The following is a 17,828-nucleotide window of genomic DNA, read 5'->3' as shown; positions in this document are numbered from 1 at the left end:
CTGCATACCTATTCTCTCTAGTATCAGAGGAGCATGCCTATTATTTTGGGTGCGGTGGAACACAGGCAGGATGGTGCTGCTCCAGTCGTCTTGTTTGTGGCTTCCTAGAGGCACCTGGTTGGCCACTGTGTGAACAGACTGCTGGACTTGATGGGCCTTGGTCTGATCCAGTAGGGCCTTTCTTATGTTCTTAAATCCAGGATCATGACACAGAGGAAGGCAGTGGCAAACCACCTCTGAACATCGCTTGCCTTGAAAAACCAAGGGGTCACCATAAGTGGGCTGCGACTTGGCTGCAGCTTCAACCACCAACAACAAAACAGAATCAGAGGCTTAAGTACTCATCATAAAGATGTTGGACTGCTTGATCCTATTCATCTGGTAGCTAAGAAGGTGCTAATTGAACTGTTGGTGTGTGTTGTCAAGGTGGGATTCCATGTTTGGCTAGTGAGACAGAGTTGATTGGCCTAGCTACAATGACCAGGCAACCCCTTAAGAACATCCTTACTGCAAAGATCTCACAAGGGAACTTGAAATGTTTTGCTCTTGTCTACTTTTTTCATATTACTTTATACAGCAAGGCAAGGGGTATTTGTATAGCAAGGACAAGGGTCTGATCCAGCATGGCCTTTCTTATGTTCTTATTTGCAGATAGGGTTGGCAGGTCCCTCTTTGCCACCGGTGGGAGGTTTTGGGGGTGGAGCCCAAGGAGGACGGGGTTTGGGGAGGGGAGGGATGCCATGGAGTCCAATTGCCAAAGTGGCCATTTTCTCCAGGTGGAGATAGCAGTTGTAATAGCAGGAGATCTCCAGCTAGTACCTGGAGGTTGGCAACCCTATTTTCAGATGCAACAGCACTGATAGTTGTTTGTATACAGGTTTATAGAGAGGAAAAGCAAGTTCAGCACTACTGGGAACAACTAGCACTACCCACAAAATGGCTTTTTGGGAGGGGTTAAACTGGTAAAAAAGAGTTCAATTTTATAAAGGCCAGTTTATGAGACATGGATAGGGTTGCCAGGTCCCCCCTCTCCACCAGTGGGAGGTTTTTGGGGCAGAGCCTGAGGAGGGCTGGGTTTGGGGAGGGGAGCGACATCAATGCCATAGAGTTCAAGTGCCAAGGTGGCCATTTTCTCCAGGTGAACTGTTCTCTATCGGCTGGAGATCAGCTGTAATAGCAGGAGATCTCCAGCTATTACCTGGGGGTTGGCAACCCTAGACATGGAACAGTGAGAGATGACAAGGCAGATAGAAACTAGTAATACTTTCCACCTCTCCTATTTTTTCCCCCCGAAATTCTTACTGCTGTCTCCCATGAGTGGGGCCTTTCAAATTTATCTCAGATTAGAAAAACAGCTGCCTGTATTCTGTGGGAAATTTTAAAGAGTCTTTTTTGAAGCTGCTCAAGGGCAACTGGCTGTCCACTATTTGGATCAGAATTCTGGGCTAATGGACTTTTTGATCCAACAGGGTTTTTTAATGTTCTAAGTGAGGAGGGAATGGGGCAAGGTTAGCCAATAGTTAGCTATATACCTGACATTTTCAGATCTGAAAGTGTGATCCTGCTCCTGTTCTTCCTCTGTATGTTTCTAAAAATTGATCATGCTTTGAAAGGAAACTGACTTAAGTGCTGGACATTTCCTACTGTCAATAGCAGATCTTCTGTATGTGTCTCCAGAGTTCTGGAGCCTGCAACAGCCAAGGCAGAAGAATCCAGAATGGCCTTGAGCATTCTTCACATTGTGAAAGACAGGAACAAAGCCTGGTGGGTCTAAGCAGTGGATGGAAAGTAAATAGGTCCATGAGCACTGGGAGCTTGAGTAAGTGCTGCAGGCAGAGGAAGCCAACAATGTAAAATAAATATAGCTAAAGAGAAAGCTATTTACTTGCCTTCCTCTCAGCACTGTGTGGTGCAGTGAAGCTAGAAATGTAACCTTGAAACGGAGTGCAGGAACTTTTCTCTGTATAAATGATGCTCTTGACACCACAGGAGAAGAATGGGAATCCAACCTGATTTCATGAGTTGAAGATCAAAGCAAAGTCAGAATTTCAGCTAACTAAGTAGGGTTGCCAACATCCAGGCGATGTCTAGAGATCTCCCCCTATTATAACTGATCTCCAGGCAACAGAGATCAGTTCCTCTGGAGAAAATGACCACTTTGGTAATTGGACTCTATGGCATTGAAGCCCTTCCCAAACCCCCGCCCTCCTCAGGGTCCACCTCCAAAATCTCCAGGTATTTCCCAACCTAGGGCTGGCAACCCAATCACTAAGGATACATGGCGAGGGAAGGCAGCATGGGATAGCCCGATCTCATCTGATCATGGAAGCTAAGCAGGGTCAGTATTTGGAAGGGAGACCACCAAGGAAGTCTCGGCAGAGGAAGGCACTAACAAACCACCTCTGCTTGTCACTAGCCTTGAAGGCCACTTGCTGGGGTTGTTGTAACTCAGCTACAACTTGACAGCACTTGACACACACACACACACACACAAGTATACATGGGGGGGACAGAGGGTACTGCACTATGTGCAGCTTTACTATATTCTGAAACTTAAATGTCTCTAATCTATAAATCACATTTCCTTCCTCGCCATTGTTCACAGGTAAAGACAGTCACACATGAAGCTGCCTTATACTGAATCAGACCATTAATCTATCAAGGTCTGACTGGCAGCAGTTCTCCAGGCTCTCAGACAGAAGTCTTCTACATCAGCTACTGCCTGATTCATTTAACAGAGACTGAACCTTCTGCATACAAAATAGTTGCCCTACTACTGAGCCATGGCCCCTCCTCTAAAAGTACATTTTCCATAACCTCTCTGGCAGCAGGCAGCAGGCAGGAAGTTCCTTCCCACATACCATCAATGTGCTCAAGTAAACAACCCAATTTGAGTAGGGTTGCCAGGTGCCCGGTGGTGGCAGGCAAACCCCTGGCAATTCACCCCTCTGCCCACTGACTTCCTGAGGGTCAGCGGGCAAACATGTACACACGCACACACACTGCGAGCACAGCACTTCAGGTTTACAACCAGAATTGCCGCCTTGCGAGGGGCCTTTTTCTCTTAGTTTGAGTGGTAAAGGGCTGCTTTACCACTCAAACTAAGAGGAAAAGGCCTCTCGCAAGACCGCACTTCCAGTTGTAAACCGGAAGTGACGCACGTGTGCACACGTGAACACAACCCCAATAGCAGCCCCATAGCCTCCCGTCAGAGGAGAGAGGGGACCTGGCAGCCCTATATTTGAGACAGGGGACCCCTGATCTGTCTCACAGCATATGTAGCATCAGAGATCTCTCATTCCCAAAGGCTTCAGGCTAGGGATGGTTTCGACTTGCAAGCATGATACATTGGGAGGGCCTTCAGCCTTCCCTCTTATACCCTTTTCTTGGGCCAAATCTCTCTTCCCTTCTTCCCCCAGCACACTGCACGCGCTAACAGAAACCAACCCCACAGCACTTGAGAACAAGAGTTCCCTTATGTTACATGTACTACAAGTTGGGTTGGGGGACCCCCTGATCCAAACTGGATCACAATTACTGTTTTGTTGAGCCTGAGGCAGTCACAAAAGGCAACCTTCCATATGAATCATCTTTGTTGCTATTCACTCTACTTTCCCTAACTCAGGAAACTGGAAATGCTCTCCTAAGTTTATTCTCCTTTTTATATTGCCAAGATTCCTACTATTCTACATTTTCTTTACTGTAGGGATGTGGCAATGCATTCTCTTGTCTACTTGAATGCAAACATGCTTGGAGAGATCTCCTGCGATTACAATGGATCTCCAGGTGACAGAAATCAGTTCACCTGGAGAAAATGGCCACTTTGGAAGGTGGACTCTATGAGATTTTGTTTTTAAAAAATCTCTATTTTCAGTTTAGTTTATGACAACAACAACAACAAAAATAAAAATACAACAGCAATACGTTAAGCTTCATACTACAGTCAAGATATGTTTCAACACTTGGTTCCAAAATATGTTCCAATATTATACTTTGTTCCAACATTATACATCAGTGCTTTTAACAGAAAAAAATACCACTTAGCAGAACTTAATAAATCCAAATCATACGATAGTTTTGTGGACACCGTTTACGTCATGATGCCCCCCTCTCTACATATTCTAGAAAAGAAAGCCATCTATTTAAAAAGTTTGTAGAATAAGTTATTCACTACTTTGTGTTGTGTAGATATCTTATCTGAAATTAAAAGGTTCCACACCTTCTCATACTACTGCCCAGTAAAAGGCATCTTTGCTTTTTTCCAGTACGAGGCAATCAGAAATTTTGCTGCCAGTAGCAGTATTGAAATCAGTTCCTGTTTTTGGGTAGAGTTGTTGAATATCAGTTTTTTCTGGTAGGACAATTAAGGCATCATGAGGGACTTTGTATTGCATGATTAATTCTATCTCTCGCAAGATCTTGTCCCAAAATAAACTAACTTTTGGGCATGTCCACCAGCAGTGCAGAAAATTAGCTGGGTTGCCACAGCCTTTCCAGCATAGACCTGAGTGCCCTGGTATGATATGATGAAGGCGAGAGGGCATGAGATACCAAAGACTATAAGATTTTTTAATGCATTGAAGTCCCTCCCCTCACCAAACCCCACCCTCCTCAGACTTCATCCCCCAAATCTCCAGGTATTTCCCAACCCAGAGCTGGCAACCCTAGCGAGACTCCTCCCACATGGGGTCCCCCATTGTACTTAGCCTTTAAAGATCCTTTGGCTAGACTGCCAGAGGCCTGGATAAAATATACAGCTTGATATTAAATTGGAGGCTCCTGAAATGGGCTGAAATTCTCCAGGCCACTCAAAGAAGGGAGTAGCTCACCAGCTGGAATGCCCTATGGAATATTATTGAAACGCCTTTTGTCTCAAACCTCTACAGCTCTGAATAATTGACTCAAACTTGCTGGACAATAACTGAGGCTCCAGGCTTTGTCAAAATCCCTCTACTCCCAAACTTGATTAAATCAAGCTCCACGGCAGAACTTCCAGCTCTGCCCCGGTCATCGTCGGCCTGAGTGCATCTCACTGACATCCCAAATTCATTTCATAACTCAGTCACCAGTTTCATCAACCAAGCTCCTCTCATGGGACTGCCATGGCAGTTATTTTCAAACTATCCAAATAGATTTCAAGTTCAACGATCAACCATAAGTCCAATCCCATCTCAGCAAAGTGACAGCCTCCCTGTTGACATAATTGTGTGTGTGCTGTTAAGTCACAGCTGACTTATGGTGAACCCATAGGGTTTTCAAGGCAAGAGAAATTCAGCAAGGTTTGCCATTGCCTGCCTCCGCATGGGCTGAGAGAGTTCTGAGAGAACTGTGACTGGCCTAAGGTCACCTAGCAGGCTTCATGTGGAGAAGTGGGGAAATTGGACTCGGTTCTCCAGATTAGAGTCCACTGCTCTTAAGCACTACACCATGCTGGCTCTCACGTTGATATGATTAAAGGTGTATGAAAATCACCCTCCAGACTTCTTACCCTTGTAGCTGGTTTTCTGAATCCAAGCCTGCTTCCCCAGCTTCAGGGTTGCTATACTTTCAATGAAATCACTGACCCACCCCCCCACACACACACCTTGGACCTCCAGCATCACAGCTGGTTTTTCGACCCAAGCCTGTTCTCCCAACCTTTCCCATCCTTTGAACCCTGAAACTACATCCCCAGAACTGCTTTTCATCACCTGCTCCTGGACTGGACTCTCAAACATCATTTCTCTTCAGGATAAGGCTTGAACATTGTCTTTCTGTCTTTTACTCCTCCAAAGCACCTCTAAGCCTTAGTGGTAGCCAGACCACCTTTTCCAGGTTTCCACCCCAATAAACAACAGCTCATATGCAGGTAGGCTTAGGTAAAGGTTTTGCATTTATTTATTGTATTATCTCTTCTTGCTGTCCTTGCCATTCAATTTGTCCTTTCTGTGTCTTGTTAGAGGAATAAAGATATTTCGTATTTAAGACCTAAATTCTCTCTCATTCTTTGGGAGTGCGGCCCCAAAATGGGACCCTGGTATACATAGGCAGAAGATCCCAAATTTAATTGGCCAGGAGATGAATATTGTGTCTTAAATGTGTAAAAGACACTTTGCATGTTACAGCCCCTGCATGGACACCTATTTGGGTAACAACATGTACATGCACACACACACACATCCCTTTCAATTACTTATCTCTCTGGGGTTGAAGATGACAATTCTAGGAACTGGCTTACAGGGGCTCTGTGACAATCATCCCTTTCCTAATAGACTAAGCACCGGAAAGAACAGAGTGGGGGATTTTTCGCGGAGCTTTGCAGCGGTTTCACAGCCGGTTTGCATCGCTGCAAATTTTTGGTTATTCATGGCTGCTCCATTTTTTTTCGGATTGAGCAATAAAAGCCGCGTTATAACCGGGGCAAGTCAAACCACTTTTGTGCCATTCTTTCCTGTTGCTGTGCAGTTTTTGGCTCGGAGCTCCATGAAAAAAACTGCCTTTGTTCCTTGGTTTGGAACAATTGTCCCTGCCCATGCCGGCTAATTTCTCCTCCCCCAAGAACGGCGATTGGCTGGGGGAGTTTCACACTCAGACAAGAATACCGCCCCTTTTGCTGCCTGCCTGCCTAGAGTCCTGGCACTTCTCTCCCTCCGTCCCGGAGGCTGGCAGGTGGGCAGGTGGCACGCCTTCCCCGCCCCTTGCCCGGGATGGGCCTTGGAGCTGGGCCCACACCTCCAAGCCCAGGGGGACATTGGATGGATGGCTCCAGGGGGAGACCGGCGGGGCCACGCCATGTGCACCTCATGCGCCGGGGGGGTGGCAGCTCAGTCTAGGGCAACTGGACCCGTGGGGGGGATGTTCAAGGGAAGGAGCTGTTGGCTCCTCTACCCCAGCGGGGAGGGGGGATTTTTGAGAATTCGGATGGGAGAAATGTGCATCCTGAGAGCGGAAAACCCAAGGCAAAACTCCCTCCCATCACTCTTCTGAAGAGGGGCGGCCAGTCTGCTCTGGGTCTCCCTTCTCTCTCTCGATGCACTGGGGCCGGATCAGGGCTGGCGCACAAGCCAGGAGCCTTTTTTCCTCTTCCCCCCCACCATGCACACTGGTTGGATAGGGGCCGGCGCGCAAGCCAGGAGCCCTCTTCTCTCTCACGATGCACTGTGGCCGGATCAGGGACGGTGCGCAAGCCAGGGGCCTTCTTTCCTCTTCCACCCCCCCACCATGCACACTGGCTGGATCGGGGCCAGCACGCAAGCCAGGAGCCCTCCTCTCTCTCACGATGCACTGGGCCTGGATCAGGGACGGTGTGCAAGCCAGGGGCCTTCCTTCCTCTCCCCCCCGCCATGCACACTGGCTGGATCAGGGCCGCCACGCAAGCCAGGAGCCCTCCTCTCTCACCCGATTCACTGGGGTCAGATCAGGGCCAGCGAGCAAGCCAGGGGCCTTCTGGGGGGAACATACACTCGGAAATTGCTTTAATGCAAGAGATTTACAGTGGCCATTTATGCACGGGAGGTTTTTTCTTGGATTTGCTGCTCTCTAGATGCACCCTTTTCCCATCCAAATTCTAAAAACTCAACCATCAGCCCCCAAGAAGAGTTTTGAGAATTAGGATGGGGAAAATGTAAATCTAGAGAGCGGCAAATCCAAGGCACACCTCTTGAAGCGGCACAGGTTGGAGCTGCTCCATTCCCACTTTCAGCTAAACACTTCTCTGGGCACATGGATGCAATTCCTGCCCCCCCAATCCTGTCTGTCATTAAAGGGCAATGGGTTCCACACCTATAGAAAATAGAGGGAAGCTTTGAGGAAAGCGCTGCCTTGCCCCCCCCCCCCCAATTTGGAATCTGACTGTTCCAAAAGCAGAACAGAGCGAGGATAGAAGAAAAATGGAAGAGACTAGAGGGACTGGTGCTTGTTTTTTGCACTGGGGCTGGTGAACCGCACGAGGTAATCTGCTGGGCGGAGTTGGGGGCAGGCATAAACAATGAGCTTGTTGGAAGGGGAGGCCTCCTGCAAAAGGGACAGACCAAACCGTCGTCAAATACAGCGTGCTTTGTTCCCATGAAAAACCAAAACTACATCGAGATTGACGGGGATAAATTGCGGCCATGAAAAAAACATTTAAATCGTTTTTTGTTTTTGTTTTTTGGTCCATGGCAAAAGAGAAGCAAAATCTACCATGAAAAATGCCCCAGTGTATAACTCTCTTTAGGTCATAGGAGCTGTAAGATTATAAGGAACCATAAAAAGGTAAAGGTAAAGGTCCCCTGTGCAAGCACCAGGTCATTCCTGACCCATGGGGTGACGTCACATCCCGACGTTTACTAGGCAGACTTAGTTTACGGGGTGGTTTGCCAGTGCCTTCCCCAGTCATCTTCCCTTTACCCCCAGCAAGCTGGGTACTCATTTCACCGACCTCGGAAGGATGGAAGGCTGAGTCAACCTTGAGCCGGCTACCTGAAACCGACTTCCATCGGGATCAAACTTAGGTTGTGAGCAGAGCTTTTGACTGCAGTACTGCAGCTTAACACTCTGCGCCATGGGGATAGACGCTCTTAAATGGGGATGATGAAAGGCTGAGTCAACCTTGAGCCGGCTACCTGAAACCAACTTCCGTTGAGATCGTACTCAGGTCGTGAGCAGAGCTTTTGACTGCAGTACTGTAGCTTACCACTCTGTGCCACAGAGCTCTTAATAAGGAACCATAACGGGTCACTAATTCACTTCTTGCCTCAATAAGACATCACATTTAGATCTTTGAAACATTGTCAAGGTTGTGGGGAAACTGAAGGGGGAACTTTTAATTTTAAACAGGCAGAGGCTGATTCAGCTCCATTGATGGCCATTTGATCAAAATGGGATCACCCAACTACAGAACATATAGTAAGCCTTTGTCTTGCTTGGCTGCATCTGTGAAAACATGTTTTGGGGCTGAGGTATGGTTTGGTAACCCAATTTTCTGACGTTTGGATTAGAAATTTGGAATATACCTCTGTGTCATTTAAATATGGGTCACCACGCCATAAATTGGAAGCAACCCAATGGCACATACACACACTGAGAGAGACTGAGCCCTAGCATTTGTGATACTGTGCAGTTCAGTTATAGAGTGTAAGGGAAGTAATTTTGTTCCTAGTTTGTTTCCAAGCCAAGCACAATTAAAAATGGAGCTCCTGTGTTTTAAAGCTCTATATGAACTGGGAGGAGGGAATCTGGATATCTGTATTGTCCTGTGCAAACAAGACAGTCCATTGAGATCTTCTTGAGATGCCTCTACCTTCTGAGAAGAAACAGATGGTAATGGAGAGTACAATTTCTCAGGAGTGATTTCACATCTGTAGTTCTCTCCCCCTTGTCTGTATTCAGATGCCAGAAAAGCTCCTTTGTTGGGTTTTTTTTGATGGAATTATTGTCCGTCCGTCCCCAGTGTGATCTTGCTGTGTTATCTCTGGATTATTTCATTCCATAATACCAGTTTCTATGACTGAATTTCTGTTCTGTGTTGTACTGATGTATTTAAACTGTTAGTGTTTTTAAGTTTTTATGATGTTTTAAAGCCATTTTGAATGTTAAGGAAAGTGAGGCTTGTTTAAGTATATCGATGAATATGTCAATTCCCTGGAAGGTAAGTGGAGCTTAATGGTACAATGCTCACAGTGTTACACCTTTCTGAATTCATTGGAGTCAATGGCTTTAGAAGGATGTAATCCTTCTTAGGATTGCATTGTAAGGTAGTCTGTGAGCACTCTGGAAAAACCTATTTTCTCTTTCAATGCTTCTCTGAAAATATACAAATAGCCTGTAAATAGGAATACATTTTAATTAGACATTGTATTTGAGCTTCTTATAACAGATAGGCACAGAATTTTACAATAGGGAACACTTCAGAGTAGAACAAATGGGAGTTACAACGTAAGTCACTGGAGTCAAATTTATCCTTTGTTTTGCTATGGTTATATTCATAGCTGTTGGTTTGGACTTAGTCTACCAGGGAATGTCTCAGGCCTCACAAATCTTGTGAATGGAATGACTTTGAGAACCAGCAGAGTATGCAGTGCAATCACAGGTAGAAACAATATTCCACAGCATAAAAGGAAATAGGGGGTTACTGACTCAACAGAATGCTAAGACCACCATTCTGGAACTTGTGAATATTTAGAAACCACATAAAATATGCAGACGACATGATTTGCTTAAAAGTTGTTGCTAAGGGTTTGTTTGCTTTTAGTTTGAAAAAGGACAGAAAGAAAAGAGACAAGTAGCAATGACAGAAATATAGAACTGGGTCAACTGAGCAAAGAATCTAAGGGGTTTCTTTTGGTTTCCTGTTGCAGAGACGCATAACATGTTGTACAACGAGGGAGCTGTTCTGATTTTGTGTTATCCGACATTTCATATTCTTCACTGCATTGTAAAATACCATCATGTCCTAAAGGCACCTGCCCTCTGAGAATCGACTCTGTTTTGCCTGTGCCATTATTACAGGCCTAGTGTCTCTGATACGTGATTGAGGCCTCACTCATAAATACGATGGCACTATAAATTTAAGTTCCTGCCTTGTTTAATCCCCCTTTGCTCACACAGCTAGGAAGCTGAATGGGATTTATTGCCTTGTGTATTCTCTCTGATTTATGAAGTCATGAAGCTGCTGCATTTTCCTCTGTTTGACATTATTTTACATTTCGTAATAAGTTTCTTCATCACATTATACTGGCCACCTTTGAAAATGGGGTACTTTGTGTCTATGCCATTTTCTTTATTTTGATATGAAGACTGCCCAGTGCCCAGCCCTAAAGGCTCTGGTGAACAACAATACACACATTTCAAAACCTAAAGAAAAAAAATTAAACAGAAACACAAAATGTTTAAACATGCACAAACATATCTCTGTCTCCCCTTTCTGCTCCTTCCTATCTCCTCCCACCCACCCATTTCCATTACACCTGGGAGAGTCCCTTCCCTGTCTCCAGATTTCTTTCCAAGTTTATTTCCACCCTCTGGGAAAGGCCACAGTAGTCTCCCCATAACTACTCCCCTATTCCAGCTTCTCCACATTCAAGCAGTCATAAAATCTCTTTCTCACTTCTTGCTTGCATCTTACAGCAGAGAAACATCATGCCATAATAATCTCTCGCCATCTCCCTCAAACACCACCAAACCAACAGGTATCAATATATCTCATTCTCAATGTGGCCCCATCTGTGGATACTTACATCCAGAAATTGGGTCCTGGACAGATAAGACAGATTTTTAAACTGAAAAAATGCCCCAGGTTTACAGAAAAATATGAAATCTAAGAAAATATTCATGGCTGTTCAGCTCTGGATTAACTTGACTCAGTCTCTGTTCAAATAAGTTACAAGTCTAGATTGGCCATATGAAGGGAAGCCATTAGGGTCATGCAAAAAAAAATCAGTAAATTTTGGGGTTTTATTGGGCTTGATTTTTTTTCGGTAAACCTGGAATAAGCAGAATTTTATGGGCCAGCAAAGGGGTTGCCCCCATCCACCAGGCATTCATGAGCTGAGCTGTCCATCGGTTTTCTAGTTCAGAAGTTCAGCGTTGCCAAGGACTAACAGAAAGAGCCGATTGGCAGGCTGCCACCTCAAAGTCTGGGGGCTCCCTTCATATCTGGAGCATGAAATCTGTGCAAATTAGCTTCCAAACTGAGGAATATGGCTTAAATGCAAGAAAAATAAAGCATGAAAAACAGTTCTTTTGGTGGCAAATGACATTCTGTGAACAGTCTTTTATTATTGGTTCTTGTGGGTTATCCGGGCTGTGTAACCGTGGTCATGGTATTTTTTTACAAAGCCCGGATAACCCACAAGAACCAATGAACTCTGACCATGAAAGCCTTCGACAGTCTTTTATTATAGTCATCAAAAATCTGATTGCAAGAGATGGCACAATGTGGGGAAATGAAGCCTCTACTTGGGGCAACCTTCAGTTTGAGAGCAAGTTTTCAGGGGGGGGGATGATATCAGAGCCAGCTGAAGTCATGACTGTTGCATACAGGCAGGGACCAGGCTGAGGTGCTTGGCGTCTGACCCCACTCCCAGCAATGGAGGGTACTGGGGGGAGCAGAGCCTGTCGCGGTTTACTCTTCCCGGCAGTGTGGGCGGACTGAGTGCGTAACCAAGGCAGCACTCTCAACAAGGAACAAGGTCACTCACCAGCACGAGTTCCTTTTCTTCAAGGTCTAGGCTAGGGCCTCCCAGGTTCTGCGGGGATGCTGGGTGGGGGGAGCAGGAGCTGGTAGCTGCCACCTGAGCAGGACAATACTGTGCACAGAGATCTCAGCAGCAGCCGCAGAGCCTGTACTAATCAGCAAAGTTGTTCCCACACTGAATGACTTGACAGCCCAAGTTTTATGGCTCTTCCTCAGCACTCCCTTCCAGGGCCAGCTGTTCTGCATCACTTGCTGGTGTCAGTTCTTGTAAACACGACCAATCCTTATAATCTTGCGCTTCAACGCCTCTCTTGTAAACTGAGCCGAACCTTTGATCTTTGCTGGCTAACTGGGCTGGGCGGGTCTGGAGGCAATAACCTTCTCTGTTCCTCTGGCTCCCTGCCAATATGCACCACCTTCTTCTGCATCCGCTATCTTCGCTGGCTCAGAGCTAAGGTCCAGTCACCCTGGTAAGACTTCCACAGGTGCAGAACGCTGCTTTGCCACACCTTCCCCTTCTTCTTCCGAGGAGAGTTCAGGCTGACTCACGACAATGACCAAGGCAGCTCTTGTGAAGGAGATTGCTCATCTGCCTGGGTGAGGTCTTCTTCAAAAGCCCAATAAGTAGCTGTAGAAGCAGGTGCTTTTTAGTTAGAGGGTGAGCCCCGTCTTTTAAATAACCCTTATGCTTGGTGCAGAATTGCAGATTAATCCACTGAGTAGTTGTCAGACCAAGTTGGCTCTGATTACATGACCGCTACCTCAAAAGGGTCCCATCTATGCGGCCCTAACAAAACCAGTCAAAAGAAAAATGGAAGAAAGCCGTGCACTGATATTTACACATAAGTAAACCCTATGTGTAGTTAGCCCCTCAGTGTTAACATAACTGAAGAGATTCATCCAGTAGTCCTCAAACAGCCCACAACCATCTGTCAGTATTGCATATGACTGCTTCTTGTGTAATATATTCCAGTTGATGACATCCCTGAATAGTGTTTACCAGCTATTTGCATAACAAGGGTAAGATCTATGGACTAGCATCTAGGTCTCTTCCCTTCACCCATTCAGTTAGCTGGAACAAAAATTGTTTTTAAAGCTATTATGTGAGTTCTTCTGATTCACAACAGTACCATCTGTTTCCTTTGCAAAAATCTTGGAAGATGAGATTGGCCCTCTGATTAGACAGAATTACCTGATCTCTGGACAACCTAATCTACAGACACCTAGACAGCCTCTGGGGGATCTCAAGAATCTTTACCTACCACTGTGATTATTGATTCTTTGATCCAAATAATGTATCTGAATACATTTGTAGTTTGTTTTGTCTCACTTGGAAGTCACAAGTGACTCGTGCCTTTTATATTTACTGCAGTAACATCCATATATTACAGCAGCCTAAGACAGCCACATAATGAGCCATTATTACTCACCATTTAAGAGCGGCTAAACCCGTGGCGCAGAATGTTAAGCTGCAGTACTGCAGTCAAAAACTCTGCTCATGAATTCGATCCCGACGGAAGTCGGTTTCAGGTAGCCGGCTCAAGGCTGACTCAGCCTTCCATCCTTCCAAGGTTGGTGAAATGAGTACTCAGCTTGCTGGGGGTAAAGGAAAGATGACTGGGGAAGGCACTGGCAAACCACCCCGTAAACAAAGTCTGCCTTGGAAATGTTGGGATGTGACGTCACCCAATGGGTCAGGAATGACCCGGTGCTTGGACAGGGGACCTTTACCTTTTTAAAGTAAAATCAGCTATGGATACATAATACCTACAGACAAATCAACAATGCTTCACAATAACTGGTTTAACTCCATCCAGTATCCACAGCCAAATCATAAAGGAACTTGTTCTGTTTGCAACAACAACAAAAAGAGGAAAGGAAAGGGAAAAAAGCAGGGTGTTTTTTTAGTATGGTTAAAAACAACCTGTAAAGTTATTCCTGATTCTCTTTTCTGCCTTATTTTTGTTTGTGCTACCAAGATTATCCTTTTATCTCTCAAATCCTATGCAATCATTTCCATTAACGCAGTGATAGCTCCTGGAGAGAGCAGAGATCATCAATCACAAAGTCCCCTACTGTTTTTCTTAGCCAGCGTGCAGCTCACACTCCAGCCACTGACTTCTGTTTCGAAGGCCACGGTGCAGAAACACAGTCCATGGGGATGATGTGCATATGATCCGGCAAGTCCGTTTGCAACAGCACAGCTTCTTAAAATATTTTTGAATATTGTTTCAGTAACTGGGAAATATCTCATTATGAAAAGTTATTTAAAAAAAAAAACAACAACAACAACAACAACAACATCCTCAAAGCAATACAAAGAAATCTTCAGCAAAAAATATACGGGATGGACTGTAGCCAGTGTTGCAAATGCCAATAATTTGTCGGAGGGATCGGAGGCCTAAATGCAGGCCCTCTTCTCCTTGAAGGGGAAAGTTCAGATTTTATCTCCAGCAATAGGTGATCAAAGCTGGCAGCTTCTACTCCCTGTTTAGTTCTGCATCTCTGGTTTCTGATCCAGTGCTGAGAACCACACACAGTTACTCAGATGCTGGTTGCAGAGATCCAGCCCTGAGATTCTGGTGACAAGAAGAAGAAGAAGGGGGAGGAGGAGGAGGACAAGAGTTGGTTTTTATATGCCGACTTTCTCTACCACTTAAGGAAGAATCAAACTGGCTTTCAATCACCTTCCCTTCCCCTCTCCACAACAGACACCCTGTGAGGTAGTTGAGGCTGAGAGAGTGTGACTAGCCCAATGTCACCCAGCTGGCTTCATGTGAAGGTATGAGGAAACAAATCCAGTTCACCAGATTAGAGTCTGCCGCTCATGTGGAGGAGTGGTGAATCAAACCCGGTTCTCCAGATCAGAGTCCACCGCTCCAAACCACCGCTCTTAACCACTACACCATGCTGGCAGGCAGTAAGGCTGGGGGTGGCTGTGTCCTGAGCTAACAGAAAATTTTGGATGCAGCCATTAAACAAATCATCCTTTCTGGATTGGTGTGAATAATTAATGCATCTTGCTGTGAGAAAACCTAAATATTCATACAGTCTTAAACTAGAAACTTTTACAAATCAGATTTCTGACCAGGTGCTTGGCTAGTAGAAAAGCTGTAAAATGGCTGCTCTTTTGTTTAAAAATAGAAAATTATAGAATTTTGCAAGGATAATTCATTTTTTAAAAAATAGCAGCTGTTTGAAAATTGAAGTTACCTGGCTGACAATGTCTGTTGGCTGTAAATTTGAGTCCCGTATATGTTCGCTTCAGTGATTTACTTGCAATATCAAAATGAGCATCATTTTGAAAAGTTCTGAACTTGCACAGGGGTGGCATTCAGCATGGTGGCTGGCTATGTAGTCATTGTCGACACCTACTCACAATCTGACTGGGTTGCGGATGCCCCAGGTTATCAGGCCGTGCATCATCTAAAAATAAATGATATTAGAATTCATGTGCTGCTTTTACACCTGTGCAGTTGACAGCATAATCAGTTGGTGACATGATTCATGCTTGTGCACGCTTATAACTTACAGGATCGAACAACAGTCCCCAGGTGGCAGTATGAGAATGAGTCAATATTATGCAATTGAACACATTCAACATTGGTAGCAGTTGGCCAGGCAAAGTAGGTAATGCTGTAATATAAGAGATACAAACCAAGTAAATTTTACCCTCGGTGTCAAGTGCTTTGGCTGTACAAGACAGTGAATGCTGTGACCGAGCAATGCAAGAATGCACATGTACAGCGCATTTGTGATCCAGATCTGAACACTCACATTAATTGACATAGATTCATGCAGGCAAAAGGCTAGGACAGAGAGACAAACCACCCACCTTTCCTGCAACCCCAGCAGCATTAAAAGATATTTTTGTCAAACAAAAATGATGAACCAGGAATAGGAGAATAGGGAAAGCTTTATAAAAACTCATACACATAAAAATTCAGTCCAATTCTGAACGATTTTGAATGTTCAAAAGACAAAGGGTTTTTTTTTTGAGCGTTTGAGGGTATTGATGGTCATTTGCAGTCTGAACAGAGGAGTGATCTCTGTATTCCTCATAGTTTAAATATTTTTAAAAAAATCAATACAGTATTATAAGTGCGAGTACTTCTAGGTTTTTGACTTTTTTCAGTTTCACTGTGGCAAAAAAAATTAAAAATTAAAATAAGCACTCAGCAATTTTCAGTAAAACATTTAATTCAATGAGCCAAACTCGAAGACACACATACATGAAATTGTTTTCACAATGTGTTATTTTTAATGATGGCTCTCCTAAAAGTACCTGTCATTGGTAGTATACTGATTTGCTAAAATTACAAATCTCAGCACTTTTTATCTGGAAGTAAATTCCAGTGCAGTATGGAACTTCTTTCCACCTAAATATATTTTGGCTTAGTATAGCATACAAGCAAGCCAAATATACCCAGTTAATCACAAACTGCTGATTTTAGTAAGAAATATGAACTCATCAAAGTTTTAAGATGCCAAATTGTTTCAACAAACAGGACTTATCACAAACATAGACTTTTATGAGAATACAAAGAGCGCAATAGTGAACCAGCATAAATCAACTCTGTAACAATAACTTTTTGGCCACTATGATTTAGCACTGTTTATTACCTGATTAATTTTATACACAATCATTTCCATATAGAACGATCTATGTACCTCACATATACACTGCCACACAAGTCTATTTTACTGCATATATACTGGGCAGAAAGCCAACATGATAGTGTACACAGAGTTTACATGCAATTTTCTGCACAGAAGCAGTGTCCATGTAGGCAATTAATCATGTGTATTGAAGCCCCATACAATCAGTATGAATGCTAACATTAAGATATACCCCTGTAAAGAGCCCAGTGGCACAGAGTGGTAAGCTCAGCTGCAGTACTGCAGTCCAAGCTCTGCCCACGACCTGAGTTCGATCTCAACGGAAGTTGGTTTCAAGTAGCCGGCTCAAGGTTGACTCAGCCTTCCATCCTTCCGAGGTCGGTCAAATGAGTACCCAGCTTGCTGGGGGTAAAGGGAAGATGACTGGGGAAGGCACTGGCAAACCACCCCGTAAACAAAGTCTGCCTAGAAAATGTCGGTATGTGACGTCACCCCATGGGTCAGGAATGACACGGAGCTTGCACAGGGGACCTTTACCTTTTTAAAAAAGATTTTACTTTTTTAAAAATGAAAGGGGAAACAGTGCATAGTAAGGTAACACACAAAAGTGCTTGTACTTTTTCAGTCCAAACATAGTTTTACAGACTATCTTAGGTAAGAACCTTTTGAAGAGGCAATGTTATGTAGTGGTTAGCATGTCTAGGATCTGGGAGAACCAGGTTTGAATTCATGCTCTGCTATGGAAAGTCACTAGATGTCTTTGGGCCAGTTACTCTTAGTCTAACCTACACCACAGGGTTATTGTTGTGAGGATAAAGTAGAGGAGGGAAGAGCAATGTCATACGCCACATTGGGTGTCCATTGGGGGAAAATGGGGTACAGATAAATTTTAGACATTAAAGTTCAGAAATAATTGGTATGGGGAGTCGTGCATGAGGCATGAAACAGGAAACAGTACATTGGGTCATGTACAAATATTATCTGTCTCTGATATAACAAAAAGTGAATGAGAAGCAAAGGAATAATCCAGCTTCTAACTTCAGGAGCTAGTTCA

Source organism: Euleptes europaea, chromosome 10 (assembly GCF_029931775.1).
Source record: "Euleptes europaea isolate rEulEur1 chromosome 10, rEulEur1.hap1, whole genome shotgun sequence".
NCBI classification, from domain to species: Eukaryota; Metazoa; Chordata; class Lepidosauria; order Squamata; family Sphaerodactylidae; genus Euleptes; species Euleptes europaea.
Note: the sequence above shows the minus strand (reverse complement) of the source record.